A 14337-nucleotide genomic window follows, 5' to 3' on the forward strand; every position below is an offset into this window, starting at 1 on the left:
AGAGAGAGAGAGAGAGAGAGAGAGAGAGAAAGAGAGAGAGAGAGAGAGAGAGAGAGAGAGCTACTTGAAAAGAAATGTGAGCTATGTCCTATTTTCCTTTCTTTACTGCAACACTGTCATGGGACCCAATCTTAATGCCTTTCTTTTGTTCCACTTTCCCACTGTTCACTTTACTATATTATGAGATGCTATGAAAGGAAAAATAAAACATGCCACAACTACTGTACGCATAATAAAGCACAAATAGAACATGAAAGTCCAAGCTATTGTGATCTTTGGCGTCCAAGAGCTCGTCTGCGACTGCCTCTTGCCGTAGTTGTGACAAATCACCACAAGAGGTCTCTGTTAAAGCAAACACACAAAAAAGACAGGTCTTCTGTGACCTACGGCATTAATTCTGCTTACTCCAGATACAAAAACAAGTATACAATTTTGCAAAAGGTGCAGTCTTGTATGTGAGATTTGTTTATAGATCTGGGAAATGTCAAAGTATATGTATCCATACCCTGCCTGTTCAGACACAGAACAAATGTGTAAATATAATAGATAAATGCATTTATTATAATAATTTTAACAGAATTCAATACATATATTTTGCATAATTGATGAGAGAAACATTATCAAATAAAACCAAGACAAACAGCTGGAAAAGAATCGCGAGGATCCCTTTTTTAAGTGCACACTGTTCAAGTTCAAGTTTGGTTTATTCGTCACATACATAGTCATACACAGTATAACTGTTTGCACAGACAGCAGTGCGAGCCACTGCTAACCAGACTGGATCTGCTTCTCCAGAAAATTGGTTATTTCAGTGATCAATAACATATCATTTTCTAATTTAAGGCATATGTTTTGAACAGTTTGCATACTTTTAGGGCACGCACACTGGCTTTGAAAATTACGTGAACTGGCTTTGATGTGGTATGAATGAACAAACAGAAATAAAATGGATCATTAACAATGCATTGGTCAAGGAATGTGCAGTCATGCAACCCGCAGTCCCTCGCTCGCCCTTGGCCAAAACTAGTCGAGGAATAGCAAACCCATTCCTGATACGGTAGGCTTGGACAAAACTCCAGTTGTTTCTGCACAGTCCGAGTTCGCTACGTCTCAGCGCCACCGAACCAGAGACAGTAAATCCCCTGGCACTGCAGGTACACGGGCATCTCGTCGTTCACGGAAAAAGCAGGATGTGGTTACTTTACAAGTTTTATCACACTAGGTTCTTGTCCGTTATCACACTTTGGGCCCTTAACACTTTTCAGTGCATTCCACATCTGAGAGTGGTGTTGGGGAGGGGTGGATTGTAATTTACAGCTTTTATCTGAAAACCATTTCTTTTTTTCCCACCTACACTTCTTTCTTAAAGCCCTGTTTTACGGTACTTCACTCCTTTAGTTCACAGTCGTAATTGTAAGCGATACATCTAAAAACTTTTGTCAAGACCTCTGAACGAACATGGACATGGCTCATCCGTTTTGAACAGGTAAGCAATTCAGTAATGCTTAACTAATTCATGCTATACTTTATATTAGTATAAGTTACTAAAAAGGCTGACGTGTATCTAGTTATTTATTTAGCTAATGGTTGAAATAATTTATCATGCATTGTATGATTTAACTCGGTAGGGCTTAGCGTCATAATTAATTTTTAGGTCTAGATAAAACATACATCTTAACAAACGATCATTACATATTATGTACATTATGTACGTATCTATTCTTTTTGCGAGCTAGGAAAGGATATTATCTTTATTCTGATTTTTTTTGATCAATATCAAATATGACCATTGTGTTTTAGAGTACGTGAAACATTTTGATTGACTGAAACTCGATGGCTATTCTTATTCTCATGGCTAGCTATACAGAAAAACTTTAACTTCGAAGTAGGTAATTCTATTTACTTAAATGAATCATTAAATGATGTAACATCTATTTGTTCTTGTAAAGAAGATACCATCATGATGATCTTTTTATGCTCACGGTTTATAATTCTATTTTATGTATCTCCGTAGGTTCACACGATCACGAGTTCCTTGTTCCTGATAACATTGTATGGTGTTATACATGTTGGCAACCTCTGTATGATGAGCTGATGAACAAAATAAACCCGAGTTACAATTTTTTTCAGTTTTAAAGGCCACTAAAGTCTTTTGCAACCCGAGTTACAATTTTTTTCAGTTTGAAAGGCCACTAAAGTCTTTTGCAGCTCCTCTTCATGAAAGATCCCATCTATATTTTCCCCATCAAAATCCCGTAATTTGTGTACAGGAGGGTCTCTCCTTAGACATTCAGAAACGGTAAAATATTCATCCATAAAGTGATTCATCCTGCTCGTACCCTTTCTCAAAATGTCTTTTTAATCGTGACATTCTGATGGTATCACCGACTCTAAACTTCAATCTTAGTTTTTCCACCTTTTTCGGTTGAAACAACCCATACAAGGTTTTAAACACCGTGAAGGAATTTCCTTCGTTCACTTCAACGGATTTCATTTGAATGCTTCTGTGAAAGCTGTTGTTATAAGCATGAACCAAGTCTTGTACCACATCGATGTATTTTCTCGTATTGATGGCTGTGAAGTATCTCCACATTTTGGTTTTCAACATCCTGTTGAACCGTTCACACACTGATGCTTTTTGTCCCGTCCCAGTAGCAAATTGATTGACGTTGTTTTTTTCATTAATGTTTTGAAACTTTTATTAAAAAATTATTTCCCTTCATCAGTCTGAAGTTTTTTAGGAACTCTGCCTTCTTTTAGAATTGAAACAAAGGCTTTGGTAACCTGTCTTGTTTTTCATCATGCATACCCAAGCATACTTGGAAAGTATATCTATACACGTTAGCATAAATTTCATGTTCCCGTTATGTTGGTCATGTCCACCAAATCGGCCTGCCATTGTTCATCTGTGTTTTTTTACAATGACTCTGTTTCTTTTAAATTTCACAGAGATTGGTTTATGTAGCATGTATGCATCCTGAGCTGCTAACCAGTTTTTGATTTCCTTATCATCAATCCGTTTACCGATTTCATCCACCACGGACCTTTGCAGACTCTTGACCCCTCCATAGGATCCTGGGTTTGAAGGAGTGTAGTAAATATTTTTCAGCAGACGTTCAGTCATGGAGAAATGATTGAAACACAATGAAAAGAGTGCTAGATTGGATTATGGTTTTATTAGCATCTTTTCAGCAAGAGGATATGTTTACGTTACATTCAATTAAAAATGAAAGCATGCAATCAAAGGATTTATATACAACAACCTTTTCATCATTACTTAGTTTCAAAACACATACATCTATTACATATGTGAATATATATATAATATATGCCCGTTTTTACATTCATCGGGTTTTCAAACATATGTGAAATAACATGACATATGTATATATATATATATATATATATACATATGTGTAAAGGATAACATGTATTATTGGCTTCCGATACTAGAGAACTCCACTGACTAGACTCACATACTACACACATCAGCTTTTCCAAATTATATGCGGATTTGATATTATCAGTTTACGGTTCTGACTCTATTTTCAAGGGTTTTACAGAACAGCGTGATCAACTTCGTCCTCAGCACTCTTTTTTTTTTCTCGGTTGAAGGACCAGCGCTGGTGTCCATGCAGATTCCCATTTGGCTCAAGTACCAGGGTTCAGGCTTGTGTGCAGCTTCCAGTAGTACTCGACATCGCCGTGTACCTGCTCCCCGCATGCTATCGTTTTCATTGTTCAGGTTTTCATGCAGCTTCCAGTAGTCCATGACGTTGTCATGTACCTGCTCCATGCACATGCTATCGTTTTTTTCATTCAGGTTTTCGTGCAGCTTCCAATTGTCCACAACGTCGTCTTGTACCTGCTCCCCGCGCACGCTATTGTTTTTTACTATGAACTCTTTGAGAGTGGATTTGATATTCTGTTCTTCCTGCAGGTCGGTTACCACTACCTCAGCGATTGCCTGAATCTTGCTAGAGGATGGAGGTATCTGAATGCCGCACAGCTTCAAAGCTCTGGCTAGAGTATGTATGAACCACGGCTTGAACAGTTTATTGTATCAGCTTAGGTGTGTTGAGGCTGAAATAGGATTCATCCGGATCGTACAGGCATGTGTGCTGACGCTGACTAGGATGGTCAATAGCACACTTTGGGCCCTTAACACTTTTCAGTGCATTCCACATCTGAGAGTGGTGTTGGGGAGGGGTGGATTGTAATTTACAGCTTTTCTTTTTTCCAACTACACTTCTTCCTTAAAGCCGTATTTTACGGTACTTCGCTACTTTAGTTCACAGTCGTAATTGTACTGAGTAGTGTCCTCGTTGCCTGTAGATTGGCAATTAGTGGAAGAGGCTGGGTGGACTACATTATGCTAGTAAAAATAATTTCAAAGGACTCGAAAATCATAACCAGCTTTTTGGTTTTCCTTAGTCACTTAATGGTTTCTACTGCACATGTATGAATAATATCAGATTACGCTCCATGGTCAAGGCTGTCACCTAAATGAGAAACCACAGCCAGGAGTCTGTGGGTGCCGGTGGGTGCACATTCCTGCAACCAACAACTACATCTGTTTTTTTCATACGATTAACTGAAAATGCATCATGGATCGTTGAAACCCCATCTCTGTATTAACAGGCCTCTTTCATTCTTTCTCATTCTGTCTCTGTGTCTCTCTCAGCCTGTATCTCTTCTTTTTGGTCTCTCTCTCTCCTCACCGGTGGGCTTACGTGCTGTCCTCTAGCTCCCTGTCCTTCTCCTCTCTCATTTACTACTGATGGGTTAAAAGAACTTAGTCATTATGGCAGAGACTAGGATGGTCAATAGCACAGCCGTGACAGTTTTCTCTCATATCTTCATCAATAATTCTATACATCAGATTCCTGATCACAGCTCGAACGACGACTGCTAGCACCGGTGGGTTGATGCACCCATCGGTTTCGTTGTTATTCATGTTTTCATTAAAGCTTGTTTCAGAGGGTCCGCTCTCACTGTCATTCACACTTGCAAGAGCCACTTTATTGTCATGAGTTCATTGTTGGAGTATAAAATATCGGACCTGTTTCTAGACTCATCGTTTCAAGCTGTAATATTTCGGCGGGTCCATGCCCCCCCTATGCATATTAGATGGGCAGGGGTGTGTGAGGTGGGGGTAGGAAATGTTTCTCTTTGTCTGTTGTTCGTAGGTAGTTGGCTAGGCAGAAGGAATCGTGGGTCTGACCAGGTGGGACCACAGACAGCACAAGGGACCTTGCATCAATAGATTAAAAATTGCTTCACCAGAGCACTAAAGAATCAAGTTCATTTACGTTTATTTGCGTTTTTATTACATTTTGCTGTTACTTCAACCCAACCCTGCTGGAAGCAGCTTTTGTGCATTGCCAATGGGGGGAGCCTTGCAATGCCATCCATGGTTGAGCACTTGTTCACCAACCTCTGACATTCAGAACTCTAAGGATTGGAGACACCATTCTTTTACTTTGGGAGGAGAAATTTTGAATGAATGCAATTTTAAATATAATCAGTAAATTAGTCAGCCTGTGATATTGCCGTTTCTGTCCTTTTCTATCCACCTGTTTCCTGTAGGATGACTAAAGAAAGTTTCGTTCCTAGAGCTTCCCAAGTTCAACACTGTTTAGTCAATACACAATTCAATTCAATAGAAATAAAGATCCAGACTTTGAAATAATTGAAGAGAACTGCTGGTCCTGTCTTTATTCTGAGCTCAATGTTACAAATGAGGCATTGACTGGAGAATGTCTAATAGTCTCAGGTGGGCACATCTTTTATACATTTTCTTCAAGGACCCTTACATAACCATTTTTATTTTTTCATAATACTTGTCCAGGTTCCAATATTGTTCTCCAAACCATAAATTATTCAGTGTTTGCAAATTGATATTCAATACTTACACCAACCGGTTCTTGGTACCATTATGTTCTACCTGAACTACTTTTTTTTTTTTTTTTTAAGGCGATCCTATTCTATATCACCGGATGCCCATATTGGTTCTTCCGGTGATGTCCATATTGTTTCTACCAGTGTATTTTTCCGCTTAAGATATCTTTATTAACTCATTTCCCCTCTTTCATGACTTTTGTCATGAACCCATTATAGTCAGCGTTTTTGTTTGCAATCTATCGATGATATATTTTTTTATTGATAGTGTTTTAATAGTTTGTTTATATACTTAATATACTTAATATAACTCAATTGGTTAATTGACTATCCCCAACCTTTCATTCCTTCTTACCTATACGTTGTGTCCAAGGTGGCTATCTCTGCTAGCAGAGACCCTATCTAAACATCATCAGGCATGGGGCAGGATAGTTGAGTTGTTCCTTCTACTAAAATATTACACTTCATAATTTTACTAATACTGTGAGTAACTGTAACCTATTGATATGAACTACTGTATGTGAGCTCACTAATACATTCCTAACCATCTAGGAAGTCAGGAAGGTTCTCTTGCTGTGCTGATTCGGTACACTGGATGATTAGACATAATGTATAAAGCAAAGTAAAAGAAAACAACAAAAGTAACTGGGAAATGCGAGATAAGTAGGAACAAAAAACAAAATTGGATAAAATAAAATAAAAACATAAACCACCATCAAGTAGGAGCTGAATTTATATCCTTACCCAGCAAGACAAGACAGTATTACCATGGCTCTAATTTAGAACGAAATCTACTGCATCACCATGAATGGTCATGCTAAACATTTTATCCAGCCTCTACCTTAAACAAAAATGACCTAATGTCAATCAAATAGAAGAAGACTAAAACAAAGAAAGTCATCATGTAGTCAAACAGTAAAGAAATGATAACAAAACAAAAAACAAGAAAAAATAAATAAAACCATAAAAGCGAAAAAGCCATCATGTAGCCTCCATGCTCCTCCTCATTTCCCCCAATATCAAATACACAAATTTAAAGACATAATTTATGCTGAGGCCTAGAGAGGTCTTTCCTCTATGAAACCAGTTTATTCCGGACCATCCACACTTTTCTGATACAATATCATTTTATTACCTCAAGAGGGCCCCCAGTACAAATGTAGAAATGTGTCTACATATTTGATCTTTTTATTAACCACTGCTCCTCTAACACACATAGACACATATTTCTTATTGTTTAATTTCTTTCTACTGGACAAATTTGTACCTTGCTATGTTTTTCAGTTATCTCAGAACGACGACTGGTTTCCAAAGTTCTGTCCAGGCAACGAGCAGCTTTTACCTTCTCCTTACCATCATTACTTGGTCTTAACCATCAATATTTGCTCCTTTTCTCACTCACATCCATATCACCCACTCTCCCTGACCTGTCAACATCCTCATACTTTCTGAATGAACCAGAGTGAACAGGAAATAAAAAGTATAGTACGAAATCTAAAAACATTAACGTTGTCTGAATATGACCGAGACCATTGATGAACACTGCATGAATGTGTGACTATTTAACTTTCCAGGAAACTTAGACATGATAAGCTAAAGTCAGTAGTAATGGTTGATTGATTTCGCATTTACAAACTGACCCATTCTCACCAAAAATGTCTGTTTCCACTTAACACAATTACTGACACTTTTAAGTAAAAATATTTATTTCTACAACTACAGTTTCAGCGCGAAAGGCCGTATTGACGTTAAGGTTACCTTTTCCTGCAAATCAAGCGTTAGATAGTCAGTAATAGTGAGTGTTATAATAAAAAGTGAATCATTAGCAGATGAGAACACTGATGCATCCTAACACAGCTGGTGAGTGGAATATTTAAATGTATTACCTCGATATAAAGGGGAGGGGGGCGGGCTAATTTGAGCATATCTGAATATCTGGGGGGGATGTGTCTCTCACAATATGGATTGTGACTACAGTCTTGCATAACATTCATTTTTGCAGACTTGCCCCTCAATTAAACGATACACAAAATTAGCTAGCTAGCAAGATAAAGAGTTAACCTAGCTAGCTAATTCTGGTTCATACTGGGTCATTTGACATACAGCTGGTCATAACGACATAGCTACAAGTTTATCCTTCGGTCATACAGTTTGATGCATTAATGACATTTACCATCTCCAGTTAACATTTTACTTCACGTTTTGGCATTTTTACCACAGGTTTTTACCATAGCGTTTGTGTACTCAAAGTTTCGTTGAATAGTTAGCTAGCTGGCTAGCCTAGCTAGCGCTAGACCAAAGGCTTTGATCTAACAGAAAGAAACAAAGCAGAACAAAAATGGATTTTTACATTAATCATTGAAAAATAATTAATCATATTGGTGACCCTTGTTAATAAAAGGGGACAGAATAACCTCGTCATTACTGGAATTTCCTATAATTACATTGTGTTTTAGTGCCGTTTCTGACGATTTTGTATCATGGCAAGTTTTAGCCACCTACCGTTAGCTAACTGAAGGCTAATCAGTTAATGTAGTTATAACAGGAGGAAAGCAGCATAGGCTAGGGTGAAATTTAGGTTACCTTCACATTACGATATATTAATTAGTTAACGTTAGTTTAGTTTGTTTAAGATCAATAAATAATACGATTAGTTTAATTTTAAGTAATTAACATGTCACTGGCCAAATGAACACAGAAGTATCAAGAAGACGTGGGCGAAGTAATGTTATAGCTTTATTACTGGCTTGGCCCACAATGTGAGGAGGGTCGAACTGCTGGCGTGTGGTTCAGTTTAACATCAATATTAACGAAAAGGTAACCAGTATTCTGGTTATTCGATGTATCCTGTTTCGTCGAAATGTCATTTTACTTTTTATGGTTAAGCACAACATCGAAAAGAACTACGCGGGTCCACCAGAAACCTGACCTGATGGTGATTGATGTACCTGTGTGTTAACGCGTGGTTGCACCGCTCCGTGGGTAATAGAAATCGACCGAACACTGGCGCTTTCTGTGGACATAATTTAAGCCCTGCCCTTGAGAGAAAGCAAGATATTTATAACTTGGCTATAGAGCAAAACATCCGTAACCCAGTCCTGTAAGTAGTATATTTTAATCACGATAAAACGAGACAGTCGTGTGTATATTTATGGCATTTGGCAGAGGCTATTATCGAGAACGACTTACAAAAGTACTGTTGTCGTTTACTCATAGAATGAAAACATTTTAGCCAGTATAGTAGGTTAGATACCAATGAACTAGAATACAGTATATTAGAATACAGTAGAATACAGTATATTAATGTGATGCCTAGAAGTGCAAAATACATATAATCTCTCTCAGACAACAATCGGTGCAATAAACAATAAACACTAGAGCTTCCTTTAGTCAGCATCAGTGCAAAAAACAATACCCTATAATAAGTACTAGAGTTTCAGTTAGTCAGCATAGGAGCATGGTAAGTGTTCATTTAAATATTCCACAAATAGATGGGTCTTCAGTCTGCGTTTGAAGACTGCAAGGGACTCTGCTATCCGGAGAGCAAGCGAACATTTGTTCCACCATCTAGGATACAGGACAGAGAATAGTCTCCATGCTTGTCTTCCATGAGACTTGAAGCATGGTGTTTCAAGGCGAGCCGTACTTGAGGTTCGAAGTACTCGAGGTACAGATCAGGCTTTTACCATTGACATCATGTATTGAGGGACTGGTCCATTTTTGGCTTTGTAGGTTAACATTAAGTTTGTAAATCTGATGCAGGCAGCTACTGGAAGCCAGTGAAGGGAGCGCAGCAATGGAGTAATGTGTGAACCTTTGAAGACTGAAGACCAGTCATGCTGCTGCATTCTGGACAAGTTGTAGAGGTCTGATGGCTCTTAGAGCAAGACCACCTAAATGCTGTCACCTAAATGAGAAACCACAGCCAGGAGTCTGTAGGTGGGTGCACATTCCTGCAACCAACAACTACATGTGTTTTTTTCATACGATTAACTGAAAATGCATCATGGATCGTTGAAACCCCATCTCTGTATTAACAGGCCTCTTTCATTCTCTCTCATTCTGTCTCTGTGTCTCTCTCAGCCTGTATCTCTCTTCTTTTTGGTCTCTCTCTCTCCTCACCGGTGGGCTTACGTGCTGTCTTCTAGCTCCCTGTCCTTCTCCTCTCTCATTTACTACTGATGGATTAAAAGAACTTAGTCATTATGGCAGATACTTATACACAGCCATATTATCACTCCACTGAAAGAAAATGGCACAACTCTACCTGGCTGGGGACTGGAGTTTTCCCCCAGTTTATCATTTTGCTTTTCTTGGGGTTTTTCCTGGGTTCCCGCTGCTCCACTGAGGACAAACCACAAAGCCATTCAGTCAGCATTTTGTAGCTAAATGGGAATGGGTGGACAGAGAAGTATGTGGGCACGGGTTGATGGTACGAGCTCACCTCGACTGCTGTCTGAGAGAAGCCACCCCAGGAAGGGCAGAGAGATCCAGCTCGGACGGGACGTCCATCACGTCTGAGAGCTTTTGGCCCAGCATGTCAAACCGCTTAATGTGGAGGATGAGAATACTGTTCCAAGAGGAAAAGTGACTTAAGGACTGGAAGTGTGTGTGAGTGGAGGAGGGTGTGTGTGTTGGACTGGTTTAAAACTCATTCTTTAAGGTCATCTACGTCAGACGAGACTCACTGTGGCAGTGTGAAAAACTCCACCTCTTCAGTTGCCTTGCAGCCTACTTCACACACAAAAACGCTCCAGTAGTGTTGGCTGAAAAAAGAAAGAGACCCTTTCATTGAGAGTGATAAAATCAAAATGGCAGCATGTCATAACTGTATTCTCTCCTTTACAACACAGTAATGAAGCGTTATCCAAAGAGGGTGTGTGACGTGACAGACCTTAAAGTAAGTGTGTAGACTGTCGGTCATAGTAGGGCTCAGATTAACAGAGAGGTAGTTGTAGACATCCACTCTGCAGCTCTGCTGTCCACAGCTTTCACAAAATGGAGAACAGAAATATTAAAACATTTGCACAGAAATAACTTGCTGCATCCCTTATACAGTGTGTGAGTTATCACATGCTAATATGCTTGTGTATGTTTTACTAGTAGATAACAGCTTATCTAATGTGGAGCATCAAAACAGTAAACATGTACACTAATGCAAAGCCAGCAGAGCACGTAGAATGCTCAGTCCATGTCAGTTATGTTTTCCCAAACTCACACACTCTGGGATTTGAAAGTTATGTGATGAATAGAAGCTGAACTGGTGAGCATTTTAAATGTTCACATTTAAGTTATGTATGTTATGAAACTTTCATGAACACTTTAAACAGATGTCCGGAGAAAGCGCCTGCTCTCGGTGAGAAAATGTACACTTTAAACAAACACGTTAAGACTGGTTAAGACCAGTCCATTAACACAAATGAGATATGGAACAGTGATACATAATTACCTGGTGCATGTGAGCACAGACTTGATATGAAACTCAAAAGTTTTCCACAGGGCAGATGTAAGAGAAGAAAGAGGCCCCGAGCCTCTCTTCCTCCTCTTTCAGCTGCAGTAATTCAGGAACTCATGGGCATCCTTTGGAGGACAGCACAGGAGAACATCAACAGACTTCAACAGCAGTGAAAAAACAAAGGTGCCTGTGTTCAGTTCCTGCAGGGTACTGCATGAGGTTCTGAGGTGTTCTGAATGGCTGAGGGGGCCGTTTAACTGGACATGATCATAATCTTCTTCAAATGCAGGGCAGCGGGCTGAAACACTCAAGCAGGGCTCCCAGGAGCTGAACCTTCTGCTTTGTGCTCCGACTGGTGAGGCGGGCCTGCTGCAGATCTGCAAAACATCTACACCCAGCAACAGGGAGACCAAGTGGTTTATATCTCTGAGCTTCACAGCACCTCCTTAAGCACTCATGATTAAACTGTTCATTTAGACCCATGTGAAGCCTCTGGTTCTGAACGGACATGTGTGCTGGTGTGTGTAGACATGCCTGGAAGAGCAGGATGTTCAAATATATGGCACAGAAATCCAACCGGAGGGCTCTCGATTGGAAGAATGTGGTTGGACCAAATCCATATAAGAGTCTGAAAGTGTGTGAGTAAAGCGCACTTTTGCGGCAATTAAAGTGTGTAAGGCTCACTCTAGCAATGATGAAAGTGTGTAAAGTGCACTCTAGTGACGATGGTGCGCATAGCTTTAGCAGGCCCGTCCAGAGCGCTCTGTATTTGTCCATGACGTCTGCAGTGTGGATCAGCGCTCAAGGAACAGCTCACATCACACCTAACCTCAGCAGAAAACACCAGACTCCACATGCTGATTGCCTTGCGAAAGCACAGACTGCCTGCATGATCCCAGCAATGTTCCTCTTTAGGACTTTGGGAGCAAGTCCCTCCTACCACACAGTAAGTCCAGTGCTCCCAAATTATATAATCATTTCTGCATTAACCTTTGAGTTTTAATTGGGTTTTTCAGCAAAACATATTTACTGAGCTTTTGCTGAAATTTAGGATATTCTATTAGTCATATAATGCTAATGTTCTTCTTGCTGTCCTGGTTGCCATGCTGGTTGCCATGCTGGTTGCTGTTCTTCTTGCTGTCCTGGGTGCCATGCTGGTTGCCATGCTGGTTGCTCTTCTTGTTGCCATGCTGTTGGCAACAATGTAGGTGTATATGTAGGTGTAGGATCAGTGCTCATTTAAATATTCCACAAAGAGATGGGTCTTCAGTCTGCGTTTGAAGACCACAAGGGACTCTGCTGTCCGGACAGTAAGCAGACATTTGTTCCACCATCTAGGATCCAAGACAGAGAATACTCTCGATGCTTGTCTTCCATGAGACTTGAAGCATGGTGTTTCAAGCCAAGCCATACTTGAGGTTCGACGTACTCAAGGTACAGATCGGGCTTTTACCATTGACATCACGTATTGAGGGACATTTTTGGCTTTGAAGGCAAACATTCAGGTTTTAAATCTGATGTGTGCAGCTACTGGAAGCCAATAAAGGGAGACCAGTCGAGACCAGTCAAGCTGATGTGTTTTGGACAAATTGTAGAGGTCTGATGTCTCTTGGAGGAAGACCAGCAAGTAGCAAGTTGCAGTAGTCTAGCCTTGAGATTACAAGAGACTGCACAAGTACCTGGGTAGCTTACTGTGAGAGAACGGGCCGAATCCTTTGTATGTTGCAAAGGAGAAATCTGCAAGACTGGGTTAGATATGAAATGTGTTATGGAAAGATGTGTGTGTTTTTTCCTGGTTCACTGCCATGATTTCCCCCCATTTGAGACCCCGTCCCATTCCCTGCCAGGTTTTCAGGACAACTGTTTTTTCTATTTAATGGCCTCTCCCACAAAAGTGAAGGAGGAAGAGACGAGAGAAGGGAGACAGTTTTGTTGGTTTGTTTGGCTTGTGATTTGAAACTTTGTATGACTTTTGTATGATCTTGTTTCCCCCATTTTCATTTTTTGGCTTTGCCCCTCCTGCTTCAGTAGATGTTGTGTATATATACTTTAGATATTGTATAGAGTGTATATTGTTTTGTTTGGTACTTTGGTGTTGGATACTGGTGGTAGGGAGTGACTGCCATTTTTGTTGGGTTTGGGTTTTTGCCTCTGTTTATGTGTCAGGTAGTTAGGAAAGTCTGTTGTATGTTTCTTTTGTTGTTAGTATTGGTTAGTGTGTCATTTTATTTCATTAGTGTGGGTTTTGTTTATTTTGGCCTGGGTTACTCCTGAAGACATTTGCACCAGTATGATTGCTTGTTTATGAATCAGAACCTCTGTACAATACACTGAAAAAAACCTTCCATTTGTGATTCTGTTTGTTTTATTGCTATTTACTTTTCACAGCTTCCATTACGTTAGCTGTTTGCATTTTCTTTTTCCTTGTTACGGCCCCACAGTCTAGATGGGGTCGTAACACATGAGTTGAGAATGACAAGTGTCCAGTTCTGCCCAGGCTGCGAGCAGCTTTAGATGGGGATACCAGGGATACACAAACATGATTATCAGAGGAGAATCTATAATTCCACAGATGAATGCTGCAGAACACCAGAAATATAAACACGAGTAGATGCGAGACAAAACATGTCAAACCTTCCACAGCACACACAGAAGAACAGGACAATACCCAGGCATGGAAGACATCATTAAAACAGGGCGACAGTGTAGGAAGGTGCAAAAGTGGAACATGTTATTAATATAAACCTAAATCTCTCTGTGATTTTTTTTTTCTTGAAAATATCCTAAGAAAAAATATATAGGACATCACCAACAACTTTGAAATGAGCATGAACTGGATTGTAAATTGATTTATAATTGATTGTATAATCAAAGGCACAATAAAATAAAAACACAAAGGTTTGTTCAAGTCCCAGACTTCATAATAAAACATAATTTCAACATTCATAACTAAACAGCAACTGATTCATGCACTGTTTGTG

This window comes from Electrophorus electricus, chromosome 9, assembly GCF_041902795.1.
Source record: "Electrophorus electricus isolate QZ-2024a chromosome 9, ASM4190279v1, whole genome shotgun sequence".
NCBI lineage: Eukaryota > Metazoa > Chordata > Actinopteri > Gymnotiformes > Gymnotidae > Electrophorus > Electrophorus electricus.